At 43.2% G+C, this 19737-nt stretch overlaps 1 protein-coding gene across 8 annotated transcripts in view; it reads right to left on the bottom strand.

Moving 5' to 3' along the window:
- ARHGAP26 (Rho GTPase activating protein 26) overlaps positions 1–19737 on the bottom strand; it is a 491973-nt gene that overhangs the window by 379930 nt on the left and 92306 nt on the right. Inside the window, exon 1 of one of the 8 annotated variants that reach the window (XM_028493330.1) lies at positions 15035–15082. The exons of the other annotated variants lie outside the window; for them this stretch is intronic. The gene's annotated coding sequence lies outside the window, so the exon portion shown is untranslated. Of the gene's footprint in view, positions 1–15034; positions 15083–19737 lie in introns of those variants that run through there. 8 annotated transcript variants of the gene reach the window in all.

The raw sequence follows: 19737 nt of genomic DNA, 5'->3' as shown, positions 1-19737 counted from the left end.
ATATGGTATTTGTTTTTCTCCTTCTGACTTACTTCACTCTGTATGACAGACTCCAGGTCTATCCACCTCATTACAAATAACTCAGTTTCATTTCTTTTTGTTCAGGAATTGTCAGTTGTGATACTTTAACCCACCACTTTAGTTAGTATTAAGATTCCAGGGCATTCTAAACTTGATTCTCTGGAAGATATGGGAAATCACCTGCTGACATTTCTGCAAGGAATGCTGCCCTTAAAGAAACCAAGAGTAGCCAAACCTCTGTCATAGTCCAAATAAATAGTTCCCCAAATGGTAACTTAGAAAAGCTGGCTAGAGAAGTCTAACAATTGGCCTCAAAAAAGGAAAAACAAGGTTGAAAATTAAACAATCATTGGTTTGATAAAAACAGAAAGCACTGGTTCATACCAAATAACAACGAGTCCTACTGGAGACTCTAAAATTCCCACTCCTCACCACTGCACATCCATTCAGCCATTGGTCTACTGACAAAATGATAGCATTTGTGAATTAATATTGGTGGGAAACATTAACAAGACTGCAAAAAGTGCCTACCTCACTTGTCCCACTTGTCCAAAGTACAACCTAGGGAAGCCTGGGTACTGCTCTCTGACATTTTAAACTGCCTAATAGATCATTCAAGTCTGGCAAATAGATTTCATATAGCTTCCTCCCTCCTGTTGATACAAATATATTTTAGTCATTGTATGTTTTCATACTGGACTGAATGAAGCCTCCCCTTGCAGACAGGTTACTGCCTCTCCTGCGGCTAAAGTTCTTTTGGAAAAGATTGTCCCTACCTGGGGAACTCCTCTCAACCTTCATAATAATCATGGAACCCACTTTACTGATCAAGTACTTCAACAAGTCTGCACTGTTTGGCTGGTTTTACAACACTTTCACTGAGCTTATAACCCTCAATTCTCTGTTTTAGTCGAATGCACTAATGGCATTATTAAGACTCAACTGGAAAAATTTGTAGAGGCCCTCCAAATACCTTTGCAAAAAGCATTGCCGTTGACCTTTCTAAATCTGGGATCCACCACCTCTGAAACTCAAACTTTCACCCTTTGAGACAGTCACAAGATGCCCAATGCACTTGGCTCATGCTTCTTTTAACTCAAAAATGGTAAAAGGAGAGCTACTCCAATATGGCAAAGGCCTAATTGCTTCTATTAAAAATAACCATTTTTGGATAACTAATAAGAACCTGCTGTATAAAAAAATAAATAAAATTAAAAAAAAAATTTTGGTAGAGCAATCTTTTCACAGTGCACTCTCGGGAGGTGAATACCTTAAATATCACACCTTGCAACCTGATGTTTCATTTACTGGAAAAGATACCTCCAGAAAGACTCTCTTCAACTTCACTGGAAAGGATTCTATCAGGTACTACTAACCAACCTTTGTGCAGCCGAAATCCAGGGAACAGACTCTTGTATTTACATAACACACCTAAAGAAAGCAGCAAACCAAACTGGATCTGCACATCATCTGGTGACCTGAATGTAAAGGTTCCCCGGAATTGAAGCAGACAATATCTGATGAGACAGCTTTTCCAAGATATCTGGACCAGGCCTGCAGAAAGTATGTCTTCCAAACCTTTCATGATGACACAATATTTCAGATGGTCTCCAATGACTATGATCTTGATAACATATGGACTTTAGATAAAAGTGCCTGAGAGTTCCCCCTCCTACCCCTCCTTATTACTTGAATGTGACCTCAGTAGGTTTCTGTGCACTTTCCCTCTGATGTGGAACACTACACTCAGAAAAGGTCCTTTCTTACATTGAGGGACAAAAAGCTGCTAAAACCAGAAAACCTAACTCTTGACCAGTGATGCTTTCAGAGAAGGATCTTGATCAAAAGGGGGAAATGAAAAAATTGATAAACAAAAACCTCAATTAAAATAGAGTTGGGAGGCCAGAAGGGGGAGCTCTCACACCCAACAGTGATAGCAGAGCCCAAAAGGAAGTAGAAAGACTTCCTCTTCTTGTTGGCGAGAGCTCATCCTATGAGACACTGTCAAAACTCAGCCGATGAAAAGCCACTATATTTTAAACACTCAATTCCTCCAATGAACTCTTTGTTTACTATAGCCCTTCCAACTTCCTTTTCCTCTCTTTAAAAGAGTTCACCTCTCCTTGCTGGGCAGGGACTCACATGAGGCTCACCATGGTTGCAGAACCCAAATTGCAATTCTTTGTTGATCCTGAATAAACCCATTTTTGCTGGAAAAATAACTGGCAGTCTATTTGTTTTAGATCAACAGATGAAAACTCAACCTCTGAAGACTCCAGCCTCAAATGTGAATTGCTCAGCCCTGACACAAAGCAGACTCCAGCCCTAAATGTGAATTGCTCAGCCCTGACACAAAGCAGAACAAGGACACAGAACACTGAGGTACAGGATTCAGAACAATTACATTTACATGACGCCCAAAGATCTTATAAGACAGCAGGTCAGCACAGGAAAAACTCCCTGAAGGAAAAAAGTGATGGTTTGCTTAGTTAAAACAAAGAAATCCATTTTGAGAGGGACTAATCAAGTGAAAGGAATAAAAAAGGGTATTTCCAGGCCATTCAAGTACAAATGTGTGCGCGCATGCGCGCGCACACACACACACGCACAGAGCAAAGTCAAGGGCAATTCAGAAGACTGTGAAGTGCATGGACGCCATGAACAGGGGTTCAAACCCTGGATCTGCCAATTACTAGATGTCTGACTTTGGGCAAATTACTCAACCTTCCCAAACTCAGGTAACTATGAGGATAATATGTACCTCACAGGGTTGTCGTGGGAAGGAAGGAAGAAAGGGAGGGAGGAAGAGAGGGAGGGAGGGAGGGAGGAAGGAGAGACAGACAGAGGGGAGAGAGAGAGAGAGAGAAGGAAGGAAGGAAGGAAGGGAGAAAGAAAGAGAAAGAAAGAAAAAAATATTATGAAAGAGCAAAGCACAGGGAAGCCCTTAGATGCTGGTAGCTTAGATGCTCACAGCACAGGCTGAGTGCAAGTTTACTTGCAGGTTAGAGATAATAGAATCGACTAAAGGAGAATCTTAATTAGAATAAGAGTTAAGAAATTTTTGCCTCACTGATTCACCAAACCAATCAAAGAACCCCATTCTAGTAAACTATGAAAAACACATTTGAGTCCTTAAGGGTTTTCCTCACATGCTTAGAAAACCCTAATGCATCTACAAATTAAAATTTTCCTTTCACACATTGCAGAGGAAAGCAAAGGCAAAAATCCTGGACTACTAGAGCACGGACTTGAGGATATGGGGAGGTGGAAGGGTAAGCTGTGACGAAGTGGGAAAGTGGCATGGACATATATACAGTACCAAACGTAGGGTGGATAGCTAGTGGGAAGCAGCCGCATGGCACAGGGAGATCAGCTAGGTGGTTTGTAACCACCTAGAGGGGTGGGATAGGGAGGGTGTGAGGGAGGGAGACGCAAGAGGGAAGAGATATGGGAACATATGTATATGTATAACTGATTCACTCTGTTGTAAAGCAGAAACTAACACACCATTGTAAAGCAATTAGACTCCAATAAAGATGTTTAAAAAAAAAAAAAAGAAACAACAGGAGGACCACTTTATAGTGTTGTTGTTAGAATTAAGTAAGATGTTTATAGAGCATTTACTATGTGCCATTAATAGACATTAAATTATTATTATTCCTAAAAAAAAAAAAAAGAAAACCCTAATGCATCTACAAATTAAAATTTTCCTTTCACACATTGCAGATGAAAGCAAAGGCAAAAATCCTGGACTAAATAACACTGTTTTTTAACTGACCTATAACTCAAAGCAGTATGTGTTTCTTCTTGAGAAGTTTATTAAACTCAAGTGGTACCTTTTAAATGTACTGGGGAAAGAGTGGTATCATCAAACCCTTTATGTCAATTGCCTGGGAAAGGAGGCCAGACCCAAATGAAACAGATAAAAGAGTGAGCGTGCCCACATGACATCACGCTAAACGGGATTTTCAGGATTCACAGGCCTGAAGTGACTAGCTTCCTGAGAAGCTGAAATTTGTGCTTTGCCCCTAAAACAGGCATGTTTTAGAAAACGGTGGGAGGGGGACATGAAGAAGAGACCACACAAGTCAGACCAAAGGACCGGCAGGGAGAGTGAGTCAGATGAGTACTGGGAAGACCAGGAGGGGCCAGGGTGGCGGAGCTAGAGTGCAGGCTGAGAAGGGTGAGTGTCCTCTAGGTCAACATCACTGCATTATGCTCAAGACATAAAGACATTATGCTCAAGAGCAGAGGAACAGATTGGGGGAGGGACAACTAAGCCCAGCTTGGGCCTCAAGACTTAGCTTTTGCTTCTAGAATGTCCTCCCTTCTTAGAGCAGAGCTTCTCAAACTTTAAGATGCACCCAGTCACCTGGGGATCTTGTCAAAATGTTGATTCTGATTCAGTATGCCTGGGAATCTGAGACTGCACTTCTAACAAGTTTCCAGGTGATGCCAGTGCTGCTGGTCCAAGCACCACGCTCTCCAAGGGTTGGGATTCCCACCCGAGACCCTGAGAGCAAAGATCACAGTGTCTTTATCCTTCCAGGACAGTGCTTAGGGCATACAGGACTTCAATATATATATGGGAAGAATGGATTCCTTGAGAGGACTTAAACTGTAGCAGAAAGGACAGAATAGAATCTAAAATAAGAACCAGAAATGGGCTGCATCCTTACTTATCCATCAACCATGCATGTGAACCTAGGGAGAGTTACTTAACGTGCTCGGCCTTAGGAAAGTCATTTGAAAACCAGAAGGATGAACCACTTGATCTTTAAGGCCTTCTAGCTCTAAAACTCCACCCAAAATATTTTTTTCTGTGTCTTTTTTAAAAAATCATTTTAATGGTGAGGATATATACTAGATATTCCTCCAGCGAGGCACACCTCTGTCATTCTCAGACAGCAGTTTCCAAAAATCCAACTGAGAGAACACAGATTCTGTTGGTCTCGGCAAATAACCATAGCAACTAATACCCCCCAAATAAAATGATGTCTTCACAATGATGTGCTGGCTCAATTAGATTAACAGGGTGACGTGTACCATCTCAAAATTTATGGTCGTAAATTTACAGTGAAAGCCAGACCTTCTTGGAAGAGGTTTATAAATAAAAGAGAGGCCTTGCCAATAAAACAAAGACAGGACAGGGAGCCAGAAAACCTGAGTTGATGAGGAACTGGAGCAGGGCCGCCCTGCCTATCCTAGATCCACACAGACACAGCCCATCACCCAGATGTGTATCCAGAACTTGGTTAAACAGCTGCAGATCTGAGTGCCATCACTTCTACTAGGGAGTTAGCAAGCAACTGTCCTCTCTCCATGCCTCCTTCATGCATATAATGAAAGGACACCAATACTGCTCCCTCAGAAAAGGCTTCTAAGAGATTTAGCAAAAGAACTGTAAAGCTTTTAAATAAAAAAGAGGACGATTGCAAAATAGTAAATTAGGGATGGTACAGCTCATCCTGGGATGCAGATCTTCCTGCTCCCAGGTCTTTAGATTGGAGTTGGAATTGGGAAAAGAAAATGCAGCATCTATAAGTTCTATAATTTACCGTCTTTACACACCCTCAGGCCTGCCTCTTCCCGGGTCTGTGAAATCACGTTCACTCTGAACAAATTCAGGCAAGCAAGAAGCTCACTTGAAAAGCAGGAAAAGGGAAGCCAAGGTCCATCACCTCCCTGTAACCCCCAAACCCTTTCCAGCAAAGGACAAAAAGAAAACAACAGACAAACCAAAAGAATCAGGGCTCAACTTCCATTCAACTGTTATTAACTCAGAAAGTCCAGGGCAGCAAAACCTGGAGCTGAAACACAAAATCAGCTATATCACCGGTGGTTCTCATCAACAGCTATGATAATTTAAGGGTAGTCAAGGCAAGACAAGGCACAGTGAGTAAAGCGAGGGTTTCCACCAGCCACGTAAGCCTAGAATAGTGGGTAAGAGCTGTGGCTTTGGGAACAAACTCGCAAGGTTCAAAAGCCCACCTCAGCCCCGTACATGGTCTCTGTACTGAGTTTCCACCTCATGGAGAGAAAGGAAAGCTGCCTCTGGGGATTTCTGTGAAGAAAGAAATGATGCTCAGAAGTGCTTAGCACCAGGCCTGGCTAAGCCAGCAGGCAATAAATGATAGGTATTTGCAGTATAGAGTTTTACGCAATAACGTAATCAAATGTCAGGCTGACTTATTTCTGGGTAAAGATGAGAGGACTGCCAGGCCACTCGGCCTCCTTCCACCCACCTTTACGTCCACCACCCGGCTGACCTCCCACCATTCCTATGATCTAAAAAGAATCCACCTAATCCCTGTGCACAGCTCAGACTCTCCTCCTCACTAATACCATGCCTCAGCACCAGAAAAGTTCAATTAAAAAAAGAAAATCTGCCTGTTGCCCCTGGATTAAATTCATGTTTCCTGAGGGGAAAAAAGAAAGTACCTAGCAATTCTGAACACAGCCACACCTGATAACGTTCTCGAAAGTTAGTTTCACTTTCTTTTAGCCCCTGTTTAATGAGCCACTTCCCTGCTTGCCCCCTTAGGGGAGGCTGTGCCCCCCGGAACCAAGCAGGGAAGTCCAGGTGGGCACCATTCCACCCTCCTCGCAGGTTCCACAGGAAATCCTATTTCCCCGCTTTACTGCCTCCTTCCCCAACTGTCCCCTCCCCAGCGCTGTCCCCCAGTCCACATAAGAAATCAGGCTTCATCTAGTTCTCAGAGTCCCCCCCTCACCCCACACCATCACAGAATCTGAGGGACCAAAGAGTAGTGTTTCTCAAAATATAGTGAAGCATCACTTGTGACAGACTCTCCTAGGGACCCCAGGCCAGCTACCTGGATTCAACTTCTGGGGCTAGGGCCCAGGAATCTGGACTCCCCAGAAGTTTTCATACATGCTGAAGTTTGAAAACTGCTATCACCTGAACCCTCAGAACATCTCGTACTCATACCAATAATGGAACCTCTCCAGATCATGAAGGAGCTCCTCTGCAAAGAGCAAGCCGGAACTTTTGACTTCTGGCAGAAGGTTTACAAATGTTCCCAAAGTGACAGTAGAGGTGGGAGGAGGGAAAACCACACTTCAATTTAAAAATCACAAATTCCGAACCCTGAACCTTTTCCCAAGAATGTTCTCCATTACATCTCCTACTGTGAAGCCCAAACAACCAACTAGGAAAGCCACTCTATTTAGGACTTGATTTGTACAGACCAGGCTCACAGCACCTGGAGCTGAAGAATGGCCCCGACTGCCTAGAAACCCATCCAGAAATCAGGCTTCCCAAAGAAGTGGCAGCTACCTTCAGCACCTGGGGAGCCAAGTGCTCCTGGACCAGGCCTGGGCTGGGGCTGCCAATACAGGCTCTGCCCAGTTAATCTTCTCTGAGCCTGCTAATAGTAAACCTGACACAGACTGCACTGAATACAGGATACAGGCCCACAAGGCCCGAGAGACAGGGGTACCTGAGGCGCTTCCGGGGTGTGCAACCTCGTTCAGGGACCCACACTCGGAAGGGCCTGCTTGGTTTAATGCTATCCTGTCATCATCTTGAGATTCTTTAATTTTTATCTTTGAACTTGAGTTTTTTAAGTGAAGTCTAGTGTGATGATAGAGCACGTATATGAGCTGAGGCAAGAGCTACAACTTGAGTGTCATGCATGTCTGCCAGGGTTCCTTGTGGCCCCATGTGCATAGGGTGTGATGCCCCTTGAATAAAGGACTTTGGTGGACCCACAATGTGTGGGAGTTGAGCCAGACTAAGAGCGAGCACAAGGTAAGTGTGTGATGTCTACAACTGAATAAGCGGGAACACTGACAGCCCTGAGAAGCCACGCTTTCCTTTCAAACCAGAACTCACAAAATGCAAAAAGGTGGCAACAGCATCCTAAGAAACATGAATGACTGAGGAATCCTGCCATGGCCTTCCTTACTCACAGTATTTCCCTGGATAAGTGAACTATTATACTGTCCATGACAGGGCAGTCATGGTCAGTATAACAGGGCAGAGAAGGATGTAGCAATACAGTTCCATTTCCTTTCAGTCCTTGTTTATTCATCAGTAAGCCAAAGGGAGAAAGTGTTGGTAGAATGTGCAAATATCAGGAAGTGAAATAAAAACAGTTCCGTTAGGGCACTTTTCACAGAAATAGAACAATCCTAAAATTTGTATGTAACACAGAAGACCCCAAATAGCCAAAGCAATCTTTAGAAAGAACAAAGATGGAGGTATCATGCTCCCTGGTTTCAAACTATATTACAAAGCTATAGTAATCAAAACAATGTGGTATTGAAATTTAAAAAGACACTCAGATCACTGAAACAGAATAGAGAGCCTATAAATAACCCCACAATATACAGTCAATAAATCTACTAGAAATGAGCTAAGAATATACAATGGGGAAAGGACAGCTTCTTCAGTAAATGGTGTTGGGAAAACTGGATAGCCACATGCAAAAGAATGAAACTGGACCACTGTCTTACACCATACACAAAAATTAACTCAAAATGGATTGAAGACTTGACTATAAGACCCCACACCATAAAACTCCTAGAACAAATCATACATGGTAAGCTCCATGACATCAGTCTTAGAGGTGATTTTTTGAATTTGACACCAAAAGTAAAGGCAATAAAAGTAAAAATAAACAAGTGGGACTACATCAAACTAAAAAGCTTCTGTACAGCAAAGGAAACCATCAACAAAATGAAATGGCAACCTACTGAATGGGAGAAAATATCTGCAAATAATATATCCGGTGAGGGGCTAATATCCAAAATATATAAAGAATGCATTCAACTCAACAGAAAAAACCCAAACAGTCTAATTTAAAAATGGGCAGAGGATCTGAATAGACAATTTCCAAAGAAGACAAACAGATAGCCAACAGGTACATAAAAAGAAGCTCAACATCACTGACCATCAGGGAAATGCAAATCAAAACCACAATATGATATTATCTCACATCTGTTAAAACAGCTGTTTATCAAAACGACAAGAAACAAGTTTTGGCAAGGATATGGGGAAAAAGGAGCACTTGTGCATTACTGGTGGGAATGTAAACTGGCGCAGCCGCTATGCAAACAGTATGAAGGGTCCTCAAAAAATTAAAAACAGAACTACCAAATGATCCAGCAATTCCCCTTCTGGATATGTATCTTAAGAAAACAAAAACACTACAGAAAATCTCTGACTTACAATGGTTCAACTTACAATGGTGAAAAAGCAAAACACTCTCAGTGGGAACTGTACTTCAAATTTTGAATTTTGATTTTTTTTTCAGGCTAGCAGTATGCAATATGAGACTCTCTCATGATGCTGGGCAGTGGCAGGAAGCCACAGCTCCCAGTCAGCCACACAATCACAAGAGTAAACAACTGATACACTGACAACAATTCTGTTTTTCACTTACAATATTCAATAAATTACATGAGATATTCAACACTTACAAAATAGGCTTTGCATTAGATAATTTTGCCCAACGGTAGGCTAATGTAAGTGTTCTGAGCATACTTAAGGTAGGCTAGGCTAAGCTATGATATTCAGTAGGTAAGATGTATTAAATGCATTTTTTACTTACATTTTCAACTTACAATGGGTTTATCAGGACATAACCCCATCATAAGTCAAGGAAGATCCACAATGCAAAAAGATATATGAACCCCATGTTCTTTGCAGCATTATTTACAATACCCTAGACATGGAAACAACCTACGTGTCCATTAATGGATAAAGAAAATGTGATGTGGGTGTGCGGGTGTGTGTGGGTGTGTGCGTGCGTGCGTGCTGGAATATTATTCATCCATAAAAAAGAATGGAATCTTGCTATTTGTGGCAACCTGGATGGACCTTGAGAACATTATGCTAAGTGAAATAAGTCACAGAAAGACAAATGATGTGGGATTTCACTTATATGTGGAATCTTAGGGGAAAAAAAAAAAAAACCACTACCTCATAGATACAGAGAACAGACTGGTGGTTACCAGAGGCAGGGGGTGACAGACGGGCAAAATGGGTGAAGGTGGTCAAAAGGCACAAACTTCCCATTATAAAATAAAGTCATGGGGATGTAACGTACAGCATGGTTACTAAAAAATACTGCATTGCATACTTGAATTTCATTTTTAAGAGAGTACATCTTAAAAGTTCTCAACACAAGGGAAAAGAAAATTTGTAACTACATATGGTGACAGATTTTAACTAGATTTATTGTGATGATCATTTTGCAATATATACAACTATTGAATCATTACAATGTACACTTGAAACTAATATAATGTCATATGTCAATTGTATCTCAATAGAAAAACTATTTACAGGGGCTTCCCTGGTGGCGCAGTGGTTGAGAGTCCGCCTGCCGATGCAGGGGACACGGGTTCGTGCCCCGGTCTGGGAAGATCCCACATGCCGCGGAGCGGCTAGGCCCGTGAGCCGTGGCCGCTGAGCCTGCGCGTCCGGAGCCTGTGCTCCACAACGGGAGAGGCCACAACAGTGAGAGGCCCGCATACCGCAAAAAAAATAAATAAATAAAATTAAAATAACAATAAAATTAAATTAAATTAAAACTATTTAAAAAAAAACCAGCTGAGTCATTTTGTGCAGTGTTCTAGTCAGAGCAAAATTAATATGCATATGAGCTACGCAATATGAATTGTATAATTTCAGTGATTCTACATACAAGTCAGCAGATCTCACATTTACATTTAAAACGGGCATTGCACAATATCAAGATGAACAGTAAAATTCATACTAATAGTTTAAATTTTTTATTGTTCTTTCTTTAAAATAGCATTAAATAACAAAAAACAAACAAACACACACTATGAGAGAGACCATAAAAGAAAAGCCCTTACATTTTAATACCTTTACCAGCACTCATTCGGGTTTTACGAACAAGGGGCCCCACAGATGAGGTAGCCAGCCCTGGGCACAGGCATGCCCGAGACTGCTTTCCCACCTGCAGTAACTTTCTCCTTTCCTCCAGCTGGCACCCTGAGGAAGAGCTCCACTGCTGCGGCATCGCGGGGCCCAGGCCGGCACCGTCTCTGGCCTGCACTCCTCACTGGTCTGCCCAGCCACTCCCGCTCCCCTCCAGACCATGTGTCACTCAGCTGTCCAGGATGACCTTTTCAAAAAGAATATCTGATCTTGTCACGGCCCCTTCCAAACGCTTCCCAACTGTAACTCTTCCCTTTCATCTCAAAATAACTACAAATCTGACTAGAGTTTGTGGGTGGGGGAAACTCGCCTCAAGGGCACATGCCACTGGCCTCGCCCTCCCTCGGCCCTCTGGCCGGCTCAGATCCTCTAATGTGCCAGGACCCCTCCAGCCACAAAGCCCAGCACATTCCATCTGCCAACAGCACTCCCCCAACCCTCTCCACCTTGTTGCTGTCACCCTTCAGATTCCACTCAGAGGGTCACTTCCTCGGGGAAGTGGCCTCCTCTCAACTCCCACCCACTCTCAATGGTAAGCTCTCCCGCCTCCTAGAACTTCCCTTCCCATCCCTCTACATGATAGGTAATTTCCTTTGATTTTCGTGGCTGTTTAATGTGTACCACCAATGACATATGAAACACCAAGCAGGCAGTAGCCAATGTGTTTTGTTCATAAAAGGACAGTTTAAATAAATAAATTAATTCAAGTGACTCTTTTTAAGAGTTGAGTCAGAAGAGTGACAAACCCTGCAACCCTCTTTTTACATAAAGGGAAAGCTGGATCACTGAAATGAAGACCAGACATCCCTTTATTCACTCCATTACACTCACGAAATCAAACAATGGGAACCCCATTTCCTAGGTTTAGTCTTGAAGCCACAAGACACACTTTCCCCACTCACTTTCTTCCTCATCCAACAGAATGCCTACAATGTTTTCAAGGTACCACTATTTCTATCTTAAAATCACTTTGCCTATAGGCAAATGATAGGCAAGGAATTTGCATTTGTATACCTAGACAGCATACCTAGGTCAGAACTTTAAATACATAAACTGGTGACAAATTACATCTTGCAAATGCAGAAGCCATCCTTTCTAATACACCAGGTACCACTTGAGGGAAAACACACACACACAGAAACATACCTTTGGGGGCAATGTTTCTTGATTTGGCTTTGGAAGGTCACCTGAACCAAATCTCCCGAGACTTTTTGAATCAGAAATTCTGGGAATCAAATCTGGAAATCAGATCTGAAAATAAAATTTCCAGATTGGCAATCAAATTTGGAAATCATAGTAATTTTAAGAACCGCTGTTATAGGAAGACATTGTTGAGTCATTTGTTTAAATGCAAGGGGACTGGAGGAAACTACTGACACTGAACCTGAGAAAGCAGGGACACAAGAAAAGGAAAGCGATGTCCCGTCCTGGACCCGGAAAGTCCCTGGCAACAAGCCTCCAAGAAAGAAGCAGGAAACCGTTCCCAGAGAAGAAAAGGAGCCTGGAAAAACCCTAGGTCATTGTCGGCTAGGGTCGTTAATTATTCTGGCCATTTTATTCCTGTGGACACTTCCTCCTCTTTCAAGGTGCTCCGGGGACAGCCAGTAAGGAACCCTGACATCTGTCCCCCTCGCTGCAGGAAGGACAGGGTGAACATGAGCCAGGGAATGCACGAGCAGGGCCACCTCTTGTGGTCTCACAGCTTCCTTTAGGCTGAGGAGGGTCCTATAGCCAGGAGCCCTCCCCAGAGACTGGAATTCCAGCCACTGCTGATCCACCCTCCCCACCACCTGTATCCTGACTCTTGTCAACCCAGAAGCCCTGAGGAATGAGAAGGTCCACAGGAAGCCTCTCAGCACGCCTCCACCACCTTCAATATCCCCTCCCTCCTGCAGTGGGCTGAATAATGTCCCCCAAGTTCATGTTCACCTGGAACTTCAGAATGTGACTTTATCTGGAAACAGAGTCTTTGCAGATGTAATTAGCTAAGATAAGGTCATACTGGATTAGAATGGGACCTAAATCCAAGGACTGGTGTCCTCATAAGCAGAGGAGAGGACACAGACACACTGGGAAGGAGGGGGCCAAGATTGGAGTGGTGCAGTTACAAGCCAAGCAGCACCAAGGATTGCCAGGAGCCACTGAAGCTAGGAAGAGGCAAGAAAAGATCCTTCCACAGAGCCTTCAGAAGCAGCACAGTCCTGTCAACACCCTGATTTCAGAATTCTAGCCTCCAGAACCATGAGAGAATAAATTTCTGTTGTTCTGGGCCACCCAGTTTGTGGTAATTTGTTATGGCAGCCCCAGGACTCTGATACATCTCCTTTCTTAGGAAGCCTAAGCCTTTAAGTCACATTGTGGCCAAAATCTAGGGCTTCTGCAACAACACAAAAAGGAATGCTTGCTCTTCAGATACCCTAGCCGGCCTGGCCCTGGCCTCACTGAGAGCACCTCTCCACACTCAGGTAGTCCCCGCTTCCCTCCCAGATCAGCACACCCCCAGGCCCTCTTCCACCCCACTCGACACTACCGGCACCTGCCATCCCTGCCAGCTGCACACACTCTGCCCCGCCATCCTGCACCGGCCCAGGCTGGCCCCCGAGTGTGCCCAGGGCACCCAGATTTCTCCTTCTGCGCACCTTTCACACTTGCTCAGTGTGGCAGCTCCAAGAAGTCAGAGACCTTGCTAGTCCTGTACTCAATCACAGGTCACTACAGAGGAGCGGCTGAAAAATGTCAGCAAGTGCATGAGCCAATGCACAAACAGCAAACTCAATGGCATGCGTGTCCAGCCCTCGTTCTTCATTACTCGGCCCAGAAATGGGATGGGTGTCAGTAATTCTGCCTTCTGTGTGACTTCTCACAGCTGTGATTATACTCCTGTTACAGCGTGTCCCACACTATATAGTATAGATCACTCATTTATTCTGTTATTCATTCAAAAAACTATGTCTTGAGCATCTATGTGCCTGATACACTCGTCTGGAGAGACAAATGTAAGCAAAAAGCAGACACAGCCTGTGACTTTATAGCATTACAAATGGTGATGATGAGGTGTCAGTCAGTCATTAATAACCTCACATCAAAGCTGAAAAACAATAAACCAATCTTGTTCGTGAGCCTGTTTCTTCTGCTAAATTATTTCCTACTCTGGGTTCTAAGGCCTAGAACAGCACCTGGCACATAACAGGCAATCAATAATTCTGAATGGCTGGAGGGCGAATAGGTTGAGAATGGGTAGGTGCATGGAAGGAGGGGTGGGGACGGTGCCTGGTATGTAACAGGCAGTCAATAATAGGATAGATGGATACACGGATGGATGGACAGATTAGTGTATGGATAAGCCTCATACATAAAACAGGCAGTCAATAATGATGGACAGATGGAAGGATGGATGGATGGATATCTAGGGAGCAAAGCACCTGGGATGAAACCTGTACAAAATACAACCTCATCATGCAAAAAAGTTCCAGAACCTTCTTAAGTGGTACCTCTGAAACCACCTCATTTCATCCCAAACCAACCAGCTGCCTCCTAGCATCTGAAAGAAATAATAATTCTAAATGAACCTGGTATCCACCTCTTCTGTAAATATTTAGTAGAAAATCAGCTTCACCAGCACAAATATGTTCTCTCTTGCTTCCCACCCCTCCCCTTTCTTTCTGTAATGGGGGTTTTAAAAGCCTGTTTTGTTCATTCTTCTCCACCATGGTTAGTATTTACTGCTCTAAAATGCTGACTCTCGCCAAAATGCACACCACAGACCACTTACCTGGTTGCGTCATTCTTAATTATTATTTTTGTGATTCTTCCTTTAAGTACCTAAGAGAGACTTTTCTCTGAGGGAATCAGAGCTGGCTCTGAAAATTTACTACCATTTACACCTGGGGGTGGGGGGCTGTGGGATGGCAAGTAGAAATACCACAAGCTGGAGAGAAAAAGGATGGGGTGGGGGGATCCCTCTGACAGCATGTCCGGTTAAAGCCCCCTTCTATGGCAGCCTGTAGTAGAGAAACTGCAGTAAGACAAACAAACAAAACAAAACACAACTAACAGAGCCCCAACATAAATGTTTACCCTTGCATAGAACAGCTGAGTCTCAGAACAACAGAGGAGATCCGCACGCACCTCATCTTTGGATCTGGCTTGTATCAGGTTAGATTCCCTGCATTTCCAGGCTCTCCTTGGTCTCCAGTCAGTAATGAAGTTAAAGTCATTCAGACCCAAGGAGGTCTTTCTTTCCTTTGATTTCCCTCTGCTGAAGGTAAGAATAACTTTTGAGTCTCAGAACAACCGTTTCCTTTGCTCCCAATTCAGGCCCAACAGCAACATGTATCTTCTGGAGCAACAGTTCACTCACTCATGCTTTACCTCTCCACTGAGTGCCTCCCATGTGCCAGGGACCGTGGGAGGCAATGAGAATAAAACACTGAACAAAACTGAAAACTGATAATAGTCCTTGTGCTCCCCAAGCTGCAACCCAGTGGGGACAGACACTCAACACACACACACACACACTATAATCATCTAAAAGTTCACTGGCAAGAATGTAAAAATGCGGATGGCAGCTGGGAAGGAATGAGGTAAAGAGGAGAAAAGCAGACTCCCCCTCCCTCTCCAAGAGGCAGAGAGCCACATGCAAGGCAGAGGGGGAAGTGGCTGATCAGCTACCCAGAAACAAAAGACTTTTGAGACAGGCATTAAGAATTCCCCTAACATTGTGGTGATGGCTTCACAGGTGTATATAGACATCAGAATTTATCATATTGTACAACTTAACATGTGCAGTTTTCTGTATGCCAATTAAGTTGTTTAAAAGAAAAAAAAAAAAGAATTTCCGCCTCTCCTCCCAAATTTGCTACCTACCTCTCATGATCTCCAGGATGATGACGGTTCCTGTAGCTAGAAACTAATAAAAATCCCCCAAACATCCCACCCAGCCATATTCCTGTTCTTGATCTGCTCACAGCTTCACTCATTCATTCCACAAGGATTTATTAAACACCTACTACAGGTCAGATACTGTCCCCTGTGTTCTCCATTATACGACGAACAAAAGCATATATAACCCAGCTCTCCTGGAGCTTGTAGCTTCCTACAAATGCACACCCAAGCAGAATGCTGTCTACATACTGAGAAGGACTTGCAAGATTCTCAGAACACGGAGTTAAGGCTACTCTGAAGAATTTTCAACATCATGAAAGACAACAACTTATTGTAAGCTTACTATGTGCCCAGCCCCTAAGTGCTTTAAAGGTACGTCATTTAATTCTCCTCCAATCCCTTTAAGATAAGTATTATTGTTTAAATCCATTTTACAAATGGGAAAATTGCCAGTTAAGTGACAGAACCAAGATATAAACCCAGAGTCAGGCTCTAGATCCCACAATTTTAAAATCTAAGCTATAGCAGCAAAAGGATAAGTTGCCCATCAACTGCCCCAGAAAGCCACTTTATAGTCTAAGCTATTCTTCCAGTCCAAATTTTGCTGAGCAGATTCTCTGACACTCCCCCATTAGTACTTCCACCACCTCTGGAGCTTGACAAAGGCAATTTTGAGAAGTGAGGGAGGTCACAGGTTTCAGAGCAGCAAGACTCTTCGAGAGAGAGATTGACTCTGACATCTCTCTGTGCCAAAAGAAGGGCTCAATGGTGCATGGAAAGACAAGAGTTCAATTCCCTGGCTACAGGCAGAGTGATACCCAAGGCTTCTGGCTGGTAAACTTTTCTGTTGTTCGTCTTTTAAGACACAAGTAAGGGACTTCCCTGGTGGCACAGTGGATAAGACTCCGCGCTCCCAAGGCAGGGGGGCCCGGGTTCGATCCCTAGTCAGGGAACTAGATCCCACATGCATGCCACAACTAAGACCCGGTACAACCAAATAAATAAGTAAATATTAAAAAAAAAAAAAAGGCACAGGTAAGACACAAACTTACTGGGAGAGATCATAGTTATAACAATGACAGAGAGTCCAGAGGAACACAGAACACAGACCTCCTCTGGATCAAAGAAACTTTCCATCAGCCCTCACCCAGGGGCTCAACCAGATCATGTAAAATCAATCCAACTGCTGGCAGTTCATATGCAGCAAGGAGCCAAAAATGCATCAACGTGTGAGAATGCACATGTGAAATGATAAAAACCCCTGTGATGACAACTCATAGGCATCTGTATTAATAGCACAACTCCTATCATTAGAGTCATTCAGGGAAAAATAAAATAAATCTGCTCTAAGACAGACTCCATGAAGAAATCAAACTCTCTGAATGTCATGAGAGATACAAGGATGGGTTTAAGAATCCAGATCCTGTCACACTTTCTTTTCTAAGAAGGCCTTTTACCTTGGCCAGCAGACACATTGATCAAGGAGTCGGCAATGACTGTGCAAAGGGCTGGTCCCATATCTCCAAAGGACAATGGGGTCCCCTCGACAATACTCACTAACACCTGTGAACATCCCACAGTGCCTCAAAGGCTAAGTGCCTCCCATCTGAGACCTGCCCCTTCCAAACTACCTCCTGCTGCTCAGAGCCCCTACATGGTAAATGGTCCTCTAACACTTAGCCCTACTGCTTACCTCACTCACAAGACCCTTTTGTTTCTCATTAATATTTCTCAACCCAGCATTACCTGCCTCTGCACAGAAAACCTGCAGAACCCTCTAGAACAAGTGTTTATCATAACTTTAGGAAAATATGCCACTGGAAAAGGAGGAGAGTCTAATGATGCACTGTGGGGGGAAGGAAGATGCACTGAGCACTACAGTAACAGAGCAAGTGCCCAGAGAGGGAGGAGGATTACAAGAAAGAGGGAGAGCTTTAAGAGCACCAGTAGGTTTTCCCCTGGAGAGGAGGGTGACCATCTTCTCTACTGATGAACTGTGTCTCCAACCACAGAGCATATGCTATTCAGAAACCACATGGCGGTAATATCTGAAAACAAACACACGTTCCTTCCTGAGCACGATTCATCTCTCTGGAAGACAAGCCAACACAAACATGAGTGCTTTGGGAGGGAAGAGAAAAGATGTGGCTGCAGTTGCTTCACGTGCTCTGAAGTCTTGTGATTTCTGGTTATTGTGTTTGTTGTTGGTTTTGTTCTTGTTTTGTATGAGAACCTGTCTCGCTCAAGGATGAGGAAACTACAGAGTGGAGAGAGTCCACTCCTACTCACCATGAAAACCTATTTGAATTGCTTCCACTAAGATGAAAGTTATCCTGTCTTCTTAATGGTTTCAATCTTTCATAACATTATTTAAAACTGCAGATCTTCATTCCCATCCTTTGCCTCCCTTTAAAGTGCTGTTTGTGGTTCAGAGAAGATGGTGATAAAACCTTTTTTAAAAAAATATTTATTTATTTCTTTGGTTGCATGGGGTCTTAGTTGCAGAAGGCGGACTCCTTAGTTGCGGCTCCAGGGCTCCTTAGTTGCAGTTCCAGGGCTCCTTAGTTGTGGCATGTGTGTGGGATATAGCTCCTTGACCAGGGGTGGAACCCAGGCCCCCGGAATTGGGAGCACAGAGTCCTATCCACTGCGCCACCAGGGAAGTCCCAATAAAATCATTCTTTTTAAATCAAGTTGGAGCTGGGAATGGAATCAGCATGGTAGGGATAAATATCACAGCAGAGACAGTCAGTAAAAGATGATCTGGAGCATTACCACCAGTTTAAAATCAATTTAGTGCAAAGATAACTAATTGCTCCTGGGAACTATAACACACCAATATTTATCCTCTGACAGTCACTTCTTAATAAGGTCAAGAAACCAAACAGGAGGGAAGGAAGGACTGCTTGGCCCAGAGATCAGAAATCCACTGGTTAATTCCCACAAGCCATGGCTGGACCACATACAGTGAGGGAGCAGATCCCTGTTTTAAAGAGCTTCCAATCTTGCTCTTGGAAAACCCAATGATGAAAACTTCCCAAAGAATCATATGTTAGGGCACAGATGTTCAAAACTAAAGTAATAACCCTCCAGAAAGTAGGCATAGAGGGAACTTATCTCAACATAATAAAGGCCACATATGACAAACCCACAGCCAACATCATTCTCAATGGTGAAAACTGAAACCATTTCCACTAAGATCAGGAACAAGATAAGGTTGCCCACTCTCACCACTACTATTCAACATAGTTTTAGAAGTTTTAGCCGCAGCAATCAGAGAAGAAAATGAAATAAAAGGAATCCAAATCGGAAAAGAAGAAGTAAAGCTGTCACTGTTTGCAGATGACATGATACTATAATACACAGAGAATCCTAAAGATGCTACCAGAAAACTACTAGATCTAATCAATGAATTTGGTAAAGTAGCAGGATACAAAATTAATGCACAGAAATCACTTGCATTCCTACACACTAACAATGAAAAATCTGAAAGAGAAATTAAGGAAACACTCCCATTTACCATTGCAACAAAAAAGAATAAAATACCTAGGAATAAACCTACCTAAGGAGACAAAAGACCTGTATGCAAAAAACTACAAGACACTGATGGAAGAAATTAAAGATGATAAAAACAGATGGAGAGATATACCATGTCCTTGGATTGGAAGAATCAACATTGTGAAAATGACTAAACTACCCAAAGCAATCTACAGATTCAATGCAATGCCTACCAAACTACCAATGGCATTTTTCACAGAACTAGAGCAAAAAAATTTCACAATTTGTATGGAAACACAAAAGACCCTGAATAGCCGAAGCAATCTTGAGAAAGAAAAATGGAGCTGGAGGAATGAGGCTCCCTGACTTCAGACTCTACTGCAAAGCTACAGTAATCA

Source organism: Physeter macrocephalus, chromosome 8 (assembly GCF_002837175.3).
Source record: "Physeter macrocephalus isolate SW-GA chromosome 8, ASM283717v5, whole genome shotgun sequence".
In the NCBI taxonomy this organism is placed as follows: Eukaryota; Metazoa; Chordata; class Mammalia; order Artiodactyla; family Physeteridae; genus Physeter; species Physeter macrocephalus.
The sequence above is the reverse complement of the archived record's forward strand: the minus strand, read 5'-3'. Positions and strand labels throughout refer to the sequence as shown.